Source organism: Macrosteles quadrilineatus, unplaced genomic scaffold (assembly GCF_028750875.1).
Source record: "Macrosteles quadrilineatus isolate MER2022 unplaced genomic scaffold, UCM_ALF_1.0 Scaffold_3__2_contigs__length_128488019, whole genome shotgun sequence".
NCBI classification, from domain to species: domain Eukaryota; kingdom Metazoa; phylum Arthropoda; class Insecta; order Hemiptera; family Cicadellidae; genus Macrosteles; species Macrosteles quadrilineatus.
In genome coordinates, this window is record NW_026542596.1 from 46668634 (window position 1) to 46685784 (window position 17151).

The 17151-nt window shown below is 34.7% G+C and overlaps 1 protein-coding gene across 1 annotated transcript in view; it reads left to right on the forward strand.

Annotated features, from left to right (window-relative positions):
* The first annotated feature begins 1701 nt into the window (after window positions 1-1701).
* Window positions 1702-17151, forward strand: part of LOC128990300 (ankyrin repeat and BTB/POZ domain-containing protein 2) — a 119783-nt gene continuing 104333 nt past the window's right edge. Inside the window, exon 1 of the mRNA XM_054412629.1 lies at window positions 1702-1893. The gene's annotated coding sequence lies outside the window, so the exon portion shown is untranslated. The remainder of the gene's footprint in view (window positions 1894-17151) is intronic.

Consider the following 17151-nt stretch of genomic DNA (forward strand, 5'->3'; position numbering starts at 1 on the left):
TGGCATAAACGTGTAAACCTACATTTATTTGAACAATTTTGCAAACCAGCATGATCAGACTATGGGAATGTGAGGGTTAATGGGGTAGGCCTACCTATTCAGTTCTCCCATTTTAATCCTATAAACATAAAATTTTGTAATTTATTTCCAAACTGCTTTGTAGAGCTAAAAAAAAAACAAATTATGTTGTATATTGAAGTATGTGCCTAAATTGCAGTAAACCTAAATATTATATTTTTAAGGAGATATTTTTTAGTGTAAATCCAATCAGGTAAATGGAAATTCACTTATTCTGCATAGATTTTGGGGTAGGGTATTGGTATTTCAATAAATAAATAGGATTTCATAAATTCGTTTCATACCAAAACCAAACCATGTAGAAAAATAATTGGGTTTAAAAGAAGTATATAATAATCTAAAATACCCCCGCCGCAGCAAACCTGCAGACTAAGCGAATTTCAACTTGTCTGATTACATTTTTACTAAAATATTTCCATAAATAAGACATATTTATTCCCAATTTAAATAACATTAGATTTAACGAGTGCTTAGGTTTGCTGCTACGGGGAAGGTAAAAAGTGTTTTTTGACCATAAGTCAATAGTATAGTATGAAATAAATAAATTTGCCAAACTTAATCAACATACATCCATAAACAAGTAAACTACAACAGTTTTCATTTTCTCCATAAGAATAACATGGAAATTTTAAATTACACTTTTTTTAAATTTTCTCCGTGACCGTTAGGCATACAACTGCGCTTCAATATACTAAATTATTTCTTTTTTTAAGCTCTACAAAATCATTGAGAAAGAAATTGCAAAATTTTTTGTTTTTAGGGTTAAAAAGGGGAAAAACCCATTTTTACCCCATAAAACCCCCCATAAACCCCTGTTCCCATGGTCAGATTATGCTGGTTCGCGAACTCGTTCGAATAAACGTAGGTTTACACGTTTGTACCAAATTTCATCAAAATCGGATCATTTTTGCTCGAGTTATCGCGCTAACGGACACATATATAAATATATATGAATTTGAAGGATGGTGTTTTTGGTCTCTAGGGACCTCAAAACGAAAAAGTAAATCGGTCCCGGGTCTAGGTCTTACCATGAGACCTACGGTAGTAGCTTATTCCCTATATGGGAAATTCGCTAAAAATAACATGATAACTATACCTACCCTGTTATATCATTTATGTTTTTTTGTTGTTGTTGTTGTTGATGGTTGATAGCACATTGACTACCGTACTAAATTAGCTACTAAATTAGTAGTCAATGACCAATGTGCAATCAACAAAGTACTAGCACCATAGATTAGAAGTAGACATGTCTATACTCCTTTTATCTATGCTAGCACTCAATGATTTTTTGTGATTCCAGTACAAATAAATTATTATTGTAGGTACTGGAATGACAAAAAAAAATCATTAAGTTTGAGTGCATGTATCCAGTAAATCGCTGAAAAACGTAGGCCTACACGATTTACTTAAAAATAAAACAAAGAGTTGTTCCTGGTTCCTCTGTGACTGATGAGAAACCAACAATTAGGAAAACTGGTTTAATGATGAAAAGAGCGCCAACACATCCAACAGGTGTCCAGTGTCTGGCGCTCCCAGCGGCTACGACTCGAACTATTTCTCAAAACATACGAGCAGTCAAAAACTTTGCCCCGAACTTGTAAACTTCCGAGTGAAAAAGTCAAAGCAAAAGTTTTATCTTAATCGTGTTTGCTGTTGTGCCGGAGTGAGTTCATGTGTTCTTTTTATGTTTTTAGTGTTATTATGCTGTTTAAATAAGTTCCAAACATGTATTTAATGTTTAGTTTGTGCTATCGTGTGTGTTGCGGAATTTCGACGATGCTCAAAAATGGCCTGGATTGGATGGTAGAATCTAAGGTGAGATGATACTAAGTTTAGTTTGTTTTTTTTAAATTCAGCTCTAATTATTCAGTGTTATCGTCTTTTCTTAACACAAGCGTTCATCAATACCATTTGTAGGTATAGTTCAAAATTGTTTCGTATTGACGCATATAAACAAGGATGAGAGCAGTTTGGTATTTTGCATTTTATTAAGATTCCCAATGTATTTTCGTGTTGTAAATTGTGATCAAAGTTAATTTTTTCACAACTATATAAACATTCCTGTTTCGCTTAGGTAAAGGAATGTTGCTTGATATCAGGAATCCGTATCTGTAGGCTTGGATCCTGAGGAATGTATTTCTATTGCCCATCGGAATGCGTAGCCTGGGGCAATGGTACTGCCAAGTGCCAACCCACCTTCCAGAGGCTGTCAATGTGTGATCTTCAATAATTATCTCGTCTTTTATCTTCTTAGGTCCAATCTTATAACTTGCTTCTCATTTTATAAACAATAAACGAGTGTATTTTAGTTTGATGAGAATCATTAACACTAAGTATTTAACGCTGTTATCATGTACTTACCTGGGCAATAACTTTTAAAAACTCAAAATTTAAGTAAGTTCAATGTAGGTAGTTTAGAGAGGCACATGTTTTTTAAGAGGAACATTTTATAACTTACTAAGCAGTAAGCACCTCAAATTAACAAGTTAATGGTACGGTACGGTACTTTAGGAATTAATTTTGGCCGTTAAATAAACTTTATCCTAAGTTTTAACTTACAGTCACGTCTGACAAAGTGGACTTCCTTAAAAAAAAGAAAGTCTGGAGAAAGTTGCTAATTACTGCATTTACTTTACTTTTGCCGGACTCGAGTATTCCAACCAAACACCACAAAACAGCGTGCTTTTATTAGGCACGTAATCCGTGTAGGCCTACGCTTCAAAATAAGTTGGCAACACTTAAGTTAAGATACTTATAGGACTACAATAAGCTGTTGCAGTTTCCCATTTTGTTCAACGGATTTAATCTAACCTAATACGTGTTGTTTAAGTTAGTGTTTGGTAAACTATTTATTTCTTTACTGTACTCTGTAATAACTGTAGGAAAAATATAATGTGTAATTCGAGTGCAAATTGCACTTACAAACAATTACAAACAAGTACTGAAGCATTGTGCTGATATCTTAGCACCAATATTAACTGTAGGCCTACTTTTCAACAAATCCCTGCAAGTTGGTATCTTCCCGGAAATATTTAAGCGCGGCTTCATAGTTCCAATTCCAAAGTCAAATGATCCTAGTGTAGCGACTAACCTACGTCCAGTGGTAATATTGTCATACCTCTCTAAGGTACCTATTCGAAAAGCTTGTTCTCCTTCAACTTGTTCCTGCAACTAAACACATTTTCGCCTCCGAACAACATGGCTTCAGGGCAGGCCATTCAACTATGACCAATCTGCTGACTCTTCAAACCAGAATATTGCATGCTTTTGAGAGGGGCAATCAGGTCGACGTCATATATCTGGACTATGCTAAAGCATTCGACAAACTAAACCACTCAACGCTTCTCACTAAATTGAAGAGCTATGGAATCCTGGGAAATCTGTCTGTTCACTTAACATTAATGGGGACTTGAATGAAATTGTGTTGTCAAAAAATCTAAGTAATTGTATAATGCACTACAACATTCAAGGAATTAAGCAAAAATTTGAAGAGATAAATATTTTATTAGAAAGCACAAAAAATGTTAAAATAATTTGCTTTAATGAACATAGGTAATATAAAAGAATCAAATAAACTGTTGTTAAATAGAATACACAATTTCAGTTTGAGGGATGGATTTTTCAGGAATTACTCTAGAGGTGGATCTTGTATACTAGTCCATGATTCCCTTTCTACCATTTCACGACAAGATCTAAGTAAAACTTTCAATGAGGAGTTTATCTTTGAAGGGTCATTTGTAGAAATTGAAGATCTTAATTTGTTAATTGTATCAGTCTATAGAATACCAGGAAATTGCATTAGTAATTTGTTTCTTAAAAAATTTCAAAGCTTCCTAACTGTTTTGAAAATTGAGGCAAAAAATAAACAAATTGTTATAGCAGCTGATTTTAATATTAACCTTTTAGAAAAGAATAACTTAGTAATTTAGTAGAAGAATTTAAAAATATAATTAGTAGTCATGGTTTCTTGATAAACATCAAAGAGCCAACAAGAATAACAAAAACAACAAAAACCTGCATTGATAACTTTCTAACTTCTATAAATTATGGTAAAGCTCCTTTTGAGAATCTCGATTTATCTATGTCTGACCACAATGCTCTATTCCTTCAGTTACCTATTAGTAGTAAATTTAAATTAAAATCAACAAACTCTGTAAAATCCTATCGAAGACGTTTTCCTGAAGGATCCATCGCCCCATTTATTAATAGCTTGAGATGTAATTTGATGTCTTTATCTTTAGATGGTTCAGTGGATAACAATTACAAAAATTTTTTGGCTAAGATTAAATTAAGTATGGATGAAATCTTTCCAGTTAAACCTTTTAAAGCAAAAAATAAAAGTAAATCAAAAACTTGGGTTACTTTAGGGATAACAGTGTCATCAATAAACAAAAGAAAATTACATTATGAAGCAAAATTTAGTAATGATCCTAATTTTCTAAGCTATGTAAAAAATTACAAAAAGATATTTCAAAAGATTGTTAAAAAAGCTAAGAAATCTGCAAATGATAGGTATATAATGCAAGCAAAAAATAAGTCCAAAGCCATGTGGAATGTTGTAAAGGAAGAATTAGGTGTAGGTGTTAAAAGTGAAATTGTTAAGCCTCACATTAAACTTAAGGTCAACAATGAAATTATTGATGATGCTGTAGTCATGGCGGAACTGTTTAATTATCAGTACTCCAACATTGTCAATATACTTAAGCTGCCAAACATGCCACACAGTGCTAATATCAATCCGTATGCTAACAATCCTACAGTTCAGGTGACAAAATTAGGTAATCTTCGTCAAACAAATGAAATTGAAGTAAAAAAAACTATTCTAAGTTTAAAGAACAGTAATGCCTGTGGCTGGGACGGTATACCCATTAAATTATTGAAATGGTCAGCAAATGAAATATCAAACATCTTGGCTACACTAATTAATCAATCTTTTGCAGAAGGTGTTTTTCCCCAACTACTAAAACTCTCAGAAATAGTACCCATTCACAAAAAAGGTTGTTTAAATGAAGTACAGAACTACAGACCGATCTCTTTATTAAGTAATGTTTCAAAGGTTTATGAAAAAATTCTTCACACTAGATTATCTAGCTTTTTGGAAAATAACTACAAGTTTTGCAAGGAACAATTTGGTTTCCGTAAAAATCTAAATACCCAATCAGCTTTAAACAACTTTGTAAATTGCGCTTTGAAAGCCTTGGATGAGTCGCGGTGCACAGCTGGTGTGTTCTGCGACTTATCCAAGGCTTTTGATTGTGTTAATCACAAAATTCTTATAAAAAAACTTACAGCAATTGGTTTTCATGGACAAATAATTGAACTTTTGAAGTCTTACTTAAGCGATAGAAAACAAAGAACAGTAATTAAAACCGCCTCTGGGAACAAATACTCTTCTTGGGCAAATAATAACTATGGAGTTCCGCAAGGTTCAATCCTAGGTCCTCTCTTATTCCTCACATATATTAATGATTTACCTTTTCATTTTTCAAGTCAAATCTGTAACTTTACCCTTTATGCAGATGATACAACAGCTCTCATCAAACGAAGTACTGTTAAAATGTTACATGATGATGTCAAAGAAACAATTGGAGAAATAGCAAATTGGTTTTTAAAAAATGGCTTACTTTTGAATGAAGATAAAACTAGTGTTTTAATTTTCAAATTGAGAAATTCAACCACTGGAACAGAAACTACTGCCTCGCCCACAAATGTAGTAAAGTTTTTAGGGATATATTTGGATAGTAAACTACAATGGACAGAACATATTAATTTTCTAAACAAAAAACTCAGTCCAACAAGATATGCTTTAAGTGTTTTAATTCAGGTTACCTCCTTGGAAGTATGTAAAAATGTTTATTATGCTTATGTGTACTCTATTTTAAGCTATGGTATTACTTTATGGGGGACAGCCACAGATGTCCAAAAAGTTTTTAAAAAACAAAAGTCAATAATCAGAACTCTTGCAAATTGCCCCAAAAAAACATCATGTGGAGACAATTGTTTCGAAATTTTAAAATTTTAACTCTAACTTCAATATACGTTTTTGAAATTTAAAAAATGGTTCATGGAAATCCTGGTATGTTTCAAAATTATCTTAGTAATCACTCATATAATACCCGAAGACAAGACATTTTTCAATACCCCACTCATAATTTAAAAAAATATGAAACAAGTCCTCTCTATATGGGGTTAAAAATTTACAATAAAATTCCAAACTCCTTAAAGCAATTAAACTTAGCAAAATTTACAGACAAAATCAAAACAGTTTTAGTAGAAAAAGCATATTACACTCTTGAGGAATTTTTCAACGACTCCTGGTAACAGACACCCAATCTCTCATCAACCTCTCCTAACATTAACAGTTCCACCATGCTGTAGCTTTGTAGGGGTAACTTACTGGCTAAATCCTAGGTTTTTTATATACCTATTTAGATTTCCTTATTTATTAGAAACCTTGACAATGTACCTGTCTGTGTATTACATTTGTAATAACTTTAACAGATGTTATGTGCAATAAAGAATTGTCATTTGTCATCTCTTGAGCTGGTTTGGCAGCTACTTGTCTGGAAGGAGTCTCTGTGTAAAATTCGCTTCCGCAGTATCAACTCCAATTCCTGCTTCTCCAGGAGTGCCACAGGGATCTTTGATGGGGCCATCCTGGAAATCAACACCGTGCGAGACTGTCTCCACCTGCAGAGAGCCCTTGACTCTGTCCTCGAGTGGTCAACAAAGAACTTAATGTCGCTGAACCCAACTAAATGCAAAATCATTTCATTTCATAGAAACATTCAACCAATCGAATTTCAGTATATGGTTGACACTACTTACTTGGAGCGTGTCACAAGCATTCGTGACTTAGGGGTGGTTCTCTCATCTGACCTTTCACCTGACCTATGAGATTTGTCGTCGAGGCCACAAAACTATGGGTCTCCTTTGCAGAATATCTAGGGATCCCTTTAGTACAAAAACATTGCTCAGCTTATATTGTTCCTATATATGCCAGCAATTGGAATATTGTTCCGTTATCTGGTCACCTTACCTCCTGGGCCAATGCGATAGGCTTAAATCCATCCAGAGAAGATTTGCTCGGTTGGTGGGAACAAAGCTCGGATTCGGATACTTGGAGTCTCCTGTTCCTGACATCCTAACTGATCTAGGCCTCACCCCACTAAAGCTTCGACGGGAAGTGGCGGATATCAGTTTTCTCCACAAACTATTAACGGGTGCTATCAACTGTGAAGAGCTCCTAGAACAAATTGAATTCCGCATTCCTAATCGAACCAGATCACGTGAATTATTCTACAAGATATCTTATCCCTACAACTATCTACAACACTCTCCTCTTCCCAGATTGATGCGTCTTGGCAACATGGTAGCTTCTCATCTGGATTTCTTCGATGGCCTGAGCCCAGCTGCCTTCAAACGGAGAGCGACTTCCATTCTTCAATCCAATTAGCCTCAACGCACTAGAAATCATCTGTGGGGATGTGTTCACGGTGGTTCAGTGAGTCTATGTCAATAGTGTGGGGTCAGTGGGGGGATCCGGGGGTTGTGCGTGTGTTGGCATCGGTTTGCTGAGGGTAATGCTTACCTCCGACCTTTGTACTACTCCATCCTGAACTCCTACTCTATCCTGAACTCCTGCATCAATCTTTGCATGTTTCCAAACGTTCTATTTATTGCATTGTTATTTATTTTTTTTTAATATAGTCTATCCTGTTGTTATTGTTATATCTTGTTCTTGTACAGAGTTTATCATATTGTTATTTTTCTGCAAGTTTTATCTGTTTTTTATGAAGTTTGTTCTGCCTCTTTACTGAAGTTTCACTCGGTTACTGCATTGCATCATTGTATTGTTCCTATACTGGTTTTGTTTTTCGTATCTCTCGTTTTGTCAACTTGTTCAGATAGTTTGTTATTCATAATTAGTTATTTATAGTTTGTTATTTATAGTTGTTATTTATCTTTTTATGTCTTGTTATTGAAGTCTTGTTTCCCAGTTTTTTTCACTACTTTTGTACTGGCCTGTGATTTTTTTTTCTGCTTCTTTATGTAAGATTATTGTATTTTTCATGTAAAAATGGTGTATCCGTTAACAAATAAATAAATAAATAAATTGCCTTTGCTGTGTGACTCGCCAAACTTTCCACACTCGCCTGCGGCTTGTGCGTAAACATTTCTCTCATTTGCAGCAAAGTGCCACTTTTGGTCATTAGTAACTTACCGGTACTCAAAAAACTATTTATTTGTAGACTACAACTAAAGGCTACCTATAGCCTAATTTTTTACAGGATGATTTACATTTGATACACCCTGCATTATGTGATTAACTTAACTCAAGCACAGAAACTGAACAACAAACATAATCTCCCTTGTTAAAATTTGTATCTCTTAAATGTATGTTAAATTTAAGTTATTTGCATACCTATATTTTATTTTGCTATTTAAATGGGTAGCCTAGACTTTCATAAGCAGGACGACTCCAAAAAACCGAATGAAAATATCGTAATAGGCCTATCGTACACTATTGAGACATGGATATCGAACTGAATACCGTACTATCGTGTACGGTACTAATATTAGGCCTATTATAAATTAGTTATTAAATATCAAATACAGTTTTATAAGTTTTATTGAAAATTAATAAATACAGTAGGTAAAAAAGTAAAATTTAATCTTTACAAATGTTCCTTTCACAAAGTAAACACTTTAGTAGACCATCGCATGTGGGACATTTGGGAGTTTTAGGTATCGTACCCGTACTGTACCATTTCAGTTTCCTGCAGATATTTAAAACAACTCTGATTGTCTTTTAGGGCTAATTCATTCAACTGTCGAAAATCAAAATTCATCATAGAAAATAAAACTATCACAAAATAACTTTAACTAAAACTAAAACTTACACCTTCGTTATTTAAAAATAAATAATTTCACAATTTAATTATTGTTATAGGCTAATACATGTTTTAAAATTGAAATAAGTATGTTTTCAAACAAATGTTTTAAAATCGAAATATAGCCTACAAATAAAAGAAACATCGATGAGGTTCCGTTACTAAGATCTTTGCTATTAGCCTACTACGAGGAAATTTGTTCTAATCAATTAACTAGGTAGTACCTTCTTAGAAGAAAGTTCAATCCTAGAAGACATTCAACACGGATTTAGGAAAGATAAAGTCCACTATTACAGTGATTGTTAGCTTCGTCGAATCAGTCATTGAGTCAATTGAAAAGGGTTAGGAGTGTTCATGGATTTATCACAGGCGTTTGATAGTGTTAATGATTGAACTATTACTTTTTAAATAAGAAAAAAATTGGAATCAGGAAGAACTCTCTTAATTGGTTTAAATCATACTTATCAAATAGACCACAGTTTGTTGATATAGTAACTCACATCATCTGATATTAATACGCAAGCAGTTTTCTTTTCACAGTCATAATTCTATAACAGCTTGACGGATTTTAACGTTTGAGGTGTCAAATTAAAGGTATTTTCACGTAGATGTGCAATGCGTTTTAGTGAAGAAAAGGCATCACTTAAGTACAGTTAAGGGCTAGGGGGGAGGGTAGTTTGGGAACAGCGGTGCTATCTGTTGACTCATTAGATCAAACTCAATTCCTTTTGTTTACAACTAAACATATGGGCGTAGTTGGAAATAGTTTTTAAAGTTAACCACAGACTGCAGGACTTATTACTTCCAGAGCAAAGCCGTAATTTACTGGGTCATAAAATAGTTTTCTAGCAAGACTTGATAACAAATTGTTCGTAGGCCTAGGCTAATATTTGAATTCATTTACCTTAAACCGTATTTTACTGAATTATCATGTAGTTTTGGTTACAGTTCGGTGTGATGAAGTGAATGTTTGAAACTGATTATTCACAGTGCAGTTACCCACCCATTGCATTACCATGTCACGTAATTTACAATGTAGGCCTATATCAAAATTCTGTTGTAGTGTTTTCTGTTGTTTGGTTAACTTCCGTATTTTATCTACATTTAAAATTAAGCCACCAGTAAGACAAAGAACTGTGAGTGGCTGGAGGGAATGGGGACATGACCACTTGCATCAACCTACCAATGGAACATTTGAACGATACAGAGTGGCAGTACCACCGTGGTGATACATCATGGATATACATCTCCTTAGACAAATGAACGTTAAATGTTAACATTGTGGTGGCTTACATTTTAAACATAGAAAAAACTGGCCGAAACAGTTTAATTTCTACTCTTTATGAAAGGACCGTTTACCTCATCTGCGGAATTCACCATACTTCCAGGAACTTATTGGAAACTTCCAATCTGAAAACAGGGCTGTGAGGCATAAAAGATCTAGAAATTATTTGGATAAAATTCGTCAATTCAATTTCGCCTTTGCCATGGTCAGCTCTGAAGCTCATTTAGATGAGAGGATCACACAGGGGATCTACAATTTAAAGATCCATGGCACGTTTTACCTCCAAGTAGGTAATTAATCCAATTCCCTTAGAAGACCAACACGCACAGATGTATAGTTGAGTACGACGTTGGCACTGGAACCCAACAGTGCATATTAACAATTCAAACAAAAAATGTGATGAAAAAATATGGAAGAAATAGGGTCACAATGCCAACCCATTTGCCCAATCTTTTAAAATTGTGGCAGAAATGTGTAGGGACGAGAGGTCAGAGGAGTCAAGTGAGATTTATGTGCATAGTAAGAGACAAAATAAGTGGATTTCCTCTCTACAATGATGCTACTTAAATTAATGTCGCAGCTATTTTTAAAGCTGAAAACAGCCCCAATCTTCAGATACCTAAGCATTCTGCCACTTTTTTTAAAAAACTTCTAAGTTATAACAAAATCCTGCTCTTCAATGCTTTGACGAATCATCTATACATTAAGTCAGACCCTGTAGGCCTACTTTTTTTTTTAAAAAATCTCTGGAAATTACTAATGTCTAAATGCTACTACCGTGTCCATGAGTTAATTTTGATGGGCAGTCATGGGCATAATGAGTGCATTTCCAACCAAAATGTAAAATGTAAACCAAATGTAGGCATGTACGATAAGGAACTTTGTATATATTTTACTAGCTGTTGTACCCGTGCTTTGCAACGGGAAGAGAACACGAAATAACATTTTGATCTTTACATCTGTTGATAAAATAGTTACACATAAGCCTTTTAAAAACCTATTTTAACCTTTATGGCCTTTATTGGATAGATGTTGTCATAAATGTAAAAAAATAATAGTACTGCACCCTGTTGGTAAACTTTGTAACTTTTTAATGCTATTCAATATCATAGAACCAACTTATGTAGTTTGAAACATCTGAAAAAAATCTTTTATTCCTTTTAAATATGATTATTTTAGAGCCACTGGGGCGGAGCCCGATAGGACTTTTGAGATAAGAATGTGTCTATATGTTAATAGGGAATGTGAGCTATCATCATACCAAATTTCAGCCCAATCCGACCAGTATTTTTCGCGTTTACTTGTCACAAACATACATACATCCATACATCCAAACTTTCTCATTTATCCTACTAACTAGCTGTGCTGTAACCCGCGGGCTTTGCCCCGTTTAACTTCTTAATTTTCAAGATTATCTCGTTCGCATGGCTCAATCACGTCCTGGTTGAAGTTTGTTCGCCACGCTCACTCACCTATAGGTTGGAGCTAGTTCGCTACGCTCACTCACCATTAGGTTGGAGCTCGTTCGCGTTTGCTGCGCTCACTTGCCTTCAGGTTAGCTCGTTCGCTACGCTAACTCGCCTCCAGGTTGAAGTTCCTTTTGGTTGCAAATTAGCTGTTGTCATAAATGTAAAAGAAATAATAGTGCTGCACCCTGTCACAGAGAACATACTACTATAACCCAGAATGCTAACCGAATGGTAAAAAGCATTAAGCGTTTTGAGAGAGCTTTGCCTGTCAATCCGTAGGCAGCTCCACCAGCGTTGCTATGCTATTGCTATTGTGGATTGACAGGCAAAGCTCTCTCAAAACGCTTAATGCTTTTTACCATGCGGTTAGCATTCTGGGTTATAGTAGTACGTTTTCTGTGACCCTGTTGGTAATCCTTGTAACTTTAACGCTATTGAACATCATAGAACAGAACCAACTTGTTTAATTGAAACAGCTGTTAAGATTCAATAATTCCATTTCTCATAAGGTTAACATGGGAAACTCCTGAGCCACTGGGGCGGAGCCCGAAAGGATTTTTGAAATAAGAATATGCCTATATGTTAATCGGGAATGTGAGCTATCATCATGCCAAATTTCAGCCCAATCCGACCAGTATTTTTCGCGTTCACTTGTCACAAACATACATCCATACATCCATCCATACATCCAAACTTTCTCATTTGTAATATTAGTAGTAGGATATTATAAATGAGAAAGTTTGGATGTATGGATGTATATTTGTGACGAGTAAACGCGAAAAATACTGGACGGATTGGGCTGAAATTTGGCATGATGATAGCTAACATTCCCGATTAACATATAGGCCTATTCTTATCTCAAAACTCCTTTCGGGCTCCGCCCAGTGGCTCTGCAGTTCTCCATGTTAACCTTATGAGTATTTATATTTTAAAGGAATTAAAATTTAGTCAGCTGTTTCAACCTAACAAGTTGGTTCTACAGTATAATACGAGTTTGGTTCTATAAAAATAATATAGCATTAAAAAGTTATAAGCTTTCCCAGTAGGGTGCAGCACTATTATCATTTTGTTTTAGCGAATTTCCCTATAGGGAAGTAGCTATTACCGTAGGTGGCATGGTAAGATGTAGGCCCGGGACCGATTTACTTTTTCATTTTGATGTCCCCAGAGGCCAAAAACACCATTCGTTCAAATTTTTATATATGTATATATACATATATGTATATGTATATATATATATATATAGAGATTTATATATATATGTGTCCGTGAACGCGATAACTTGAGTAATTTTTGTCCGATTTTGATGAAATTTGGTTTAAAGGTGTAAAGCGGGATAAACTTGAATGAGTTTGCGAACCAGCATGATCGGACCATGGGAACAGGGTTTTACGGGGGGTTTTATGGGGTAAAAATTGGTTTTTCTAACTTTTGACCCTCAAAACAAAATTTCCCAATTTCTCTTTAGACCTTTTTAAAGAGCTTAAAAAAACAAATAATTTAGTAAAAAAAGTATTTTTGTTCGGTTATTGGTAACGGAGAAAATTAAAAAAATTGTAAATTTAAAATTCCCATGTTATTCTTATGGAGCATATGTTGTAGTTTGCTTGTTCATGGATATATTTTGATCAAACTTGGCAAATTTATTTTTTTTTATACTAAGCTGTTAATATTTTACTAAAAAACACACTTTATTAGTTTCCTTGTAGCAGCAAACCTAGGTACTCATTAAACTTTATGTTATTTAAATATATTTAATGAAAATCAATTTTGACAAATGGAAATTCGCTTAGTCGGCAGGTTTGCTGCGGCGGGGGTATCTTAATATAATATAGCAAGGGCTAATTTGAACTAAGCAGCAACGAAAAGCTGTGATACACAATGAGAACTGTCAAAGAAGATTGTTTCCAGTCATGATTATGTTTTTAATTTAATGAATAATTTGTGATATTGTGCGAATGTTTGATAATTTATTTTTTTATATTGTTTAGGTGCAGTGTTATCACATTATGGCTGTGGTAGATGTGTTATACTACTGTATATCATACCGTCAATTTAAAGAACCAAATTTTACCAAACTGTGTCCTCCCCCATTGCAAACGCAAAGCTTGAGTATAACTCTGCAATAAGCATTTTATACTTATATGCCAACCCCGTACGAAGGACGGGTACTCTGCTAGTAATATTATAAGTAGGATATACCGTATTACTGTAAATTGGCGTAACCAATGCATGTAACTTATGTACATCTGATTAGATAGGCTAAATAATGACTTATGAAATTAAGAGTTTCCATGTTTTTTTAAGAGTTTTAAATAAAAATAAAACAATTTTAAAAAATGTTTAAATTCATTTAGGTAACATTATATTGTTTATGCCTCGATATTGCTAGTTTTCAAACTCACTATAGTTTATCCCGCCCTTAACCTTCAAGCCAAATTCATCAAAATCTTAACAAATTTACTTGAGTTGTCGCGTTCACGGACATGGTCTCTGGGGACATCAAAATGAAAAAAATCGGTCCCGAGTCTAGGTCTTACCATGCCAACTACGGTAATAGCACAGACAATATTCCATTGTCTGTGGTAATAGCTTCTTCCACAGAGAAATTCGCTAAATGCCATTCATCCTAGCGGATATTGTTGAACTGAACAATCTCAAATACAGGGGTAATGAAGGTGTGAAGGAACCGAAGTCCTTGTGAGATGAAAGATGTCCTTGAGTGAGTGAAGCCTCGGGCCAGCATTCCTCTCTGGCCTACTTGCACCAGTGTTGCCAGATTGAAAAGCCAACAAATTGTGGTCGTAAACAAAATTACAGTTGGGAAGAGGTCTAAAATATTGCACCGATCACTATTTGAAGCCAAATTGTGGCAATATTCAAAATTACAACTCTAGGGAACATATTAAATACAAATTTAACACTTTTGGAATAGCTTTCATATTTTAAGACTCTATGTGAACAATAGTGTAGCAAAATCGTTGAGCATGCACATAATACAGTTTGCAATATCAAAGACAATATCAATATATTTGAAGTTGTCAGAATAGGCTAGACATGGGAAAATGTTTACTAAATTTTCTGAGGTGAAGTATTTCAAAAGCAGCCTTACTAATTTTCTTCTTGACAAAACACGTTAGGCTAAAGCAATAGCCACTTAAATATAATAATTAGCGTAAGTCCTTTACTTTCTCCCCCTATGTGTGTGTGTGTGTGTGTGAGTTGTGGATGTATACTATAATAGCTACAGACATGTACATAATATGTATGTAGCTACATACCACACCTTTAGTCTGATTTTGATGAAATTTAGTACCGGTATTAAGTTACTAATCCATGGTATCTCTAAGGTATTTTTTTTCATTGTTTTGAAATTTTTATTTTAAATGGGGATTTTTCAATAAACCCCATAAAATAATGGAAAATATAATTTTCTTGAAATAACCAGAACGATTTTGATAACAAATGGTATGTGTCCTTTAAATTCCGAACAAAATGACCCATAATATATAAATAACATAATGGTATAAATTACAGTTCAAACTTACCTATTGTAACTTGTGTTTTTGGTTTTTTTGAACAAAAGCCAGAAAATAATAATAACGGGAAATCAGATTCTTTAAAAACAAGCCGGTTTTGATTCAAATTAGTATGTTATGGTCCTTATATAATAATTCTAAACAAAAAAGTGCAACCCCCCCATTGCTGTAAAAATTGTGGTTCAAATTTTACTGCAACTTTTGTGATTTTCCATATAAAACATCAGTTGTCAGATTGCTGATACCGTTTACTTGTATTGTATGCTTAAGTATACTTTCTTTCCTTCAGTAAGAGTCCTAGTCCTACTTAAAAACTATTTTTTGATATTAATATCTTATTACTGGGTAAAATTATGTTTAAGGCCAACTTTTTAGGTAATCGTGACTCAGTTAAAATAATGATAACAGAGATAAGAGACTGGTGCCTATATATTTTAACCAATCTAATCTCTAACAAGAGACAAAAGCTCGTATGACGGTAGCTGCTGCAGGCCTCGTATTTCATTTGCGATACAGACACAGGCTACTTAGTGTCGGAGGCACCGTTATGTTTAGCCTACAGATCAGATAAGACCGTCAGAGTAGTCACAACGCATTGTTTGTAATAGGTTCAAAGGGAACTGGACAACTGGACATAATAACTATAGGTAGTCTGGTTTATAGCCTGGCGTAACGTGCGTTCCGTTTCTAAAGGGCAGGAGACCATTACAAGTTGTGCTTTGCCGTTTCCTTGAATTCGTCATTCGTATAGGTGAAGGTAGTATCCACATGTGGATTTTGTTTCCAAGACGTCTAAGCTATACGTAGTAGACTCCTCTTGACTTTACATGACATAGGTCGCGACAGAGCGCCGGCACACGTCCATATTGATTTCTTTTGTTGGGGGATTTCCTACGTCATTGGCACTTTTTTAACGGGGTTTTTGTAAGGAGGCAGTTTTTAAACGCTTGGGGTTTGTTTCTAGTTGTCGTGAGGTTTTAGTGGGGCTGTTTTATGACTTTGTTTTCTTCACACTTGACCTATGCCACCGTTAATTGTAAGTCCAGTGCCAAAGAATGACATTTTCTTCCGTAATTAACCCCGCTTGGATCGAACCCGGCAACCTTCAGATTTGAAGGCAAGCAATCACTAACCACTCGGTCATCCGGATGATTCAATTACTAATACTAGAGGTTGTCCAGTGGTCGAAAATTCTACCAAAAATATGTAATACCATATGTAATCTTTGGTAATACTAATACCGATTTCTCTATTTTCCCCCACGCTGTAAATAAAACATGTGATTGGAATTTCTTTAATTTGTTTTCATTTTCTGTTTATGTTTCGTTGTTATTTCGTCACCAGAATAGCAACTCATTTAAGGCCAATGTTATTTTTTTTTATTTAAAATTGTTCTGCTTATTTTTAGACTATTTTAATTTATTAAGGTATTCTGCACATCTACAGGCAAACACCTTTCTAACAGTATGCGTAGATTTTCCCGACGCACACTGAGCACAGAAAACGTACTACTATAAGGTTATAGTTAGTACGTTTTCTGGGACACGAGCTGTAGAAACATGCTTGCCTATTTATATATTCCCCGTGTTCTTTCGTTTGTCTACACAGTCAGGCTGTGGATCAATTGACAACATGTCGATGGTTATCGTAATTTCTTACGTGACTCGTAGGTTCATCTCCCATATATTGCACTCGTACTTTTAAAGGTCTAAGTTCATATCAAATATCTTTGCTGATAGTTGTAATACGGACTGGGGTGATAAAAAACTACACATGTCGCCTACTTTTCAGGTGGTCGAGAACTTGGGGGGAGGGGGGCAAAGATGGCGAATCGTGCTATTTATTGAAACAACTCTATCTCGGGAACGGTCCGAGATGGGACATCG